Below are 4,314 nucleotides of genomic sequence, written 5' to 3'. Positions count from 1 at the left end.
CCATGTGATTTACACTGGAATTTCCCATCTCTTTTTGTAGGGAAGTAAAACACTTTTTCGTGGCCAATTAAAGAAAACATTCATCGTTGTGCTGAATTTCAGGTTGTACTGTTTTATGGTCTCCATAGGGGAAGTTTACACTGTGCACATTTTCCCAACCATGAGCTTGAAAAAATTTGCATAAAGTAAATTCCCTTTTACTGATGCAATAAACAAATGCTGGATGAACTCAGTGGGTCAGGTAGCAACCCAAAACGACAACTGTTCATTTCCCCCCACGGATCCTGCCTGACCTATTCAGTTCCTCCAGCATTATTTTGTTGTCCCAGATTCCAGCATCTGCAGTCTCTTGTGTCTCCCTTTTGGTGATGTTTACTCCCTCTGAGTATGACATAGGGTCATATTGTATGAATCTAATGATCTAAAACACCATGAAATACCAACAGTTACATCCAATAGTATTTCATGGTGTTTTAGATCATTAGATAATAGTCAAATAATTTATCTCAATGCTGTTTTAATCAGCATAGCCAAATTCCAATTTGCAATTCTATCCTCACAAAGTTGTAAAATAGCTTAATTTGTTGCAAAGCAGATCTTAAGTGATTAGTTAGACTGATGTGTTGTTGCTTACTGGACAGTTAGTGTGACAATAAATGCCAAACCCTCCCTATTTTGTTAAGGATTGTCACCTTTACCATGCAGGATCAACTTCCAAAGTAGGGCAGGATCATCAAAAGTTGCCCTGGCTGTCGTCATCATGGTAACAAATGTGTGTTTGGAAATTGAATGACATCTGTTTAGGTGTAATGCACCACAGGTCAACAAGCATTTTGTTCAGTGGCATGGGTTTGAAAACTATTCTTTGCTAGGGATCTTGCTGGCCTGCAAGGCTCAAAGCATTTGTTTTGCCATAAATAAGGATGCATTTGAACAGAGCTAATGTGTTCAGAAGATTCATCACAAACTGATATCAAAAGACACATTACATTTTGGTCTTTGCTTTCATACTCTGAATCTAGGAATTGTATCAAATAGAACCCAATTTTTATGAGCAAATTGGAGGCTTATACAGAAGCGAGGTAGTACTCACAGGCCATATCTCTGTTCCTGTAGAAGAATGATCTGCTCACGTGGCATCTCTCTGCCTATTAAATTGCAGTTGAGCAATTCATTGATATATGGCACCTTTCTGCTCATGGAGAACAGCCAGCTGGTCTCTTACAGCATCGCTTTACCTCCAGAGAACTGCAGCATGTGCATCGACCACTTCTCTGTGTCCGCCAAGAGCAGCAACCTGCTTATGAATGGTATGTTGCTATTCAATGGGAGCAGCAATCTGCTAATGAGTGGTCTCTCTCCTTGCATCAATGACACCAAGCTGTTAATAGAGACAGGGCACTGTTCCTCTAGAGCTTCAAGTTGCTCCTGTGTGACAGAGGCCAGATCTCCAGCTGGATCATAGTCATAGAGTCATACTTCGTGGAAGTGGGCCCTTTGGCCTAACTGGTCTGTGCCAATCAAGATTCCCATCTAAGTTAGTACCATTTGCCTGCGTTTGGCCCATATCTTTCTAAACTTTTCTGATCCATGTACCTGTCCAAGAACCTTTCAAATGTTGTTATTGTACCTGCCTCAACCACTTCCTCTGGCAGCTCATTCCATATCCTGACCACCTTCTGGGTGAAAAGGTTGCCACTCAGGTTCCTATTAAACCTCTCCCCTCTCACTTTAAACTTATGCCCTTTAGTTCTTGATTCCCCAACCCTGGGATAAAGACGATGCACATTGACTCTATCAATGCTCCTTACGATTTTATACACCTCTATAAGATCACCCCTCATTCTCCTACGCTCCAATAAGAAAAGTCTCAACCTGCTTAATCTCTCTCCTTAACTCAGTCCCTCAAGTCCTGGTAACATCCTTGTAAGTCTCCTCTGCACTCTTTCCAGCTTAATGGCATCTTTCCTATAGCTGGTCAATCAAAACTGAACACAATATTCCAAATGCAGCCTCACCCATGTCTTGTACAACTGTAACATAACTCAGTGTCCTGACTGATGAAGGCCAGCGTGCCAAAGGCCTTCTTCACCACCCTCTCTACCTGCGATGCCACTTTCAGGGAACCATGCACGAGTCGAGTTGAGTCGAGTTGAGTCGAGTCCAGTTTATTGTCATATCACAAGTACATGGAGATACAGGTATAATGAAAAACTTGCTTGCAGCAGCATCACAGGCATGTAAATTCAGACAACAACCCCTTGACTCTCCCCTTGAACTCTCGCACCTTCTTCCTCTTTGCAAGTTAAAACACACTTGTTTTCCCACTTTTTCCTTGTCCACTGGAGGGTCATTGACCTAAGACATCAACTCTCTTTTTCTCCCCACAGATGCTGCCTGACATGCTAAGTATTTCCAACAATTTCTGTTTTTAATTCAGACTTTGTATGCCTTCTATCTGTGCCTCACATCTATTATCACCTGAACCAGAGGGTGCTTTGTGACACAGGAGTGCACTTAGCCTCTAGAGAGGAGACCATTATCTCCTGGCTCCACACAACCCCCTTGTGAAAGCTTAGAGATGGAGTTCCCTGTGCTCCTTGCCATCTCCTGCATTCAGCAGGACAGGCCTGACAAGGTGCTTATCATCTCACTCTGCATCCATATCAGCTCGTCATGGAAGCATCCAACTGTGGCCCTCATCTGAGTCTTCTAAGGCAGAATGGATGTCCATACCACCCTTCTGGTGAGATCCCATACTACATTCCTTGCAATTTGTGGCAGGCTTCAGCCTGCTAGTGCCCAAGTGCATCTTCCCGTGACTTATTTCTGTAATCTTATCTGCTCATTCTTCAGGATGTTGGACTCTGATGGTGTGCTGTAAGGGGCCAGTCACAATGACATACCATGCACTTCAGCACCATCATCACCCTCCTCCTCGTCCCCCCACTCCTGCTGCCCCTCAGCTCTGTGTCCCCCTCTTTAGTGAGGGAGTATCCTGGTACTATGCAAAGATGAAACAGAAAATAGTTGCACTTACAGGCTGTGCCAAAACATCTCTAAGGTGATGCAGCAGCACAGGAGGAATGAAAGGATCTACTGGTGATCAAAGCAAATGAATGTGGTGGTCACAATCAAACATTGTTACTGAGGGCACCTTGTAGAACGTGGATCCGTTTGCTTTTGAGATTTTATGGGGTTCAGTGTCCCTTCTGCCCTTGAGGCACAAGATAGTTTTCTCCATCATGGTCAAGCACTGCACTCACAAGGACCCTCCACCCATGTGGCTGGCCTCCCTCCTGCTCTTCAGTGCCACTGTCTCAGTGGAGATGATGAAAGACATTGAATGACCTTTTCATTATTGTCCTTTTGGATGCTCAACTTCATGTGTGGGCATGTGCAAAGCCCATGGTTTGGGATTATCGCCTCTGCCCAGCACAACTCCAGCCATCTTTTGCCTGGCTCTTCTAATGATGACCCTGGTGGATTTCCAGTTTACCACCGACATAATATCCTCCACTGCCACAGACGCCTATGCAGACGACATCCATCTTAGCCTCTAGCTTCTGCACCAGCACTTCAATGTTACACTGAGTGAACCATGAGCTCTTTCTCTCTCTATACATGAAGTGTCTCTCTCTTTCTGAAGCCTCTCTCTCCCTCATGGCAGCCATTGTGTGTACTGTTACTGTGTGGCTGCCAGTGGAGAGAATGCCTCTATGACCTGATGCTCCCCTGTCATTGGTCAGCAGCAAGGTGTCAGGAACTGCACAGACACCATTTTAGTGCATATTTTGTTGTAAACCACCCTAACATTATTTCATTTTGTGGGGTCCTGAATGGGTGTTAACACTAAATGGAGCATTAGATAAACACACAAAAAAAAGGATGAAGTCCACTTTCTGAGCTTTACTGTCTATGTATATAATCAGCAGATAGAAACAGGTTTACATTTATTTGCTATGGATTCTCCACAGTTGGTTGCCACTCTGGCACTCACAGTCCAGGTTCACAGTTGAATAATATTCATTAGAATGAAAAAGCAGAGAATCATTGTTGCACTTGGAACTATAATCTAGCATATGGCATTCCAATTCCACTCATTCTATTGGTGGATCTGTAGCCTGCTTATTACCTGGTCCTACACACCTTCATCATAGATTCCATATATATGGTCATGCTTCCTTTATTGGCTATGGACAAACTCTAATGTTAACTCAAGGTGGCCTGAATTGGACTCTTCCCAATTATCTGTAAATACAATACCTGAACTTTGCAAAACTTAGGACAAGTTAGGACAGGTATTTCCATAAG

The sequence above is a fragment of the Pristis pectinata genome, chromosome 13 (genome assembly GCF_009764475.1).
Source record: "Pristis pectinata isolate sPriPec2 chromosome 13, sPriPec2.1.pri, whole genome shotgun sequence".
Classification (NCBI taxonomy): domain Eukaryota; kingdom Metazoa; phylum Chordata; class Chondrichthyes; order Rhinopristiformes; family Pristidae; genus Pristis; species Pristis pectinata.
Note: the sequence above shows the minus strand (reverse complement) of the source record.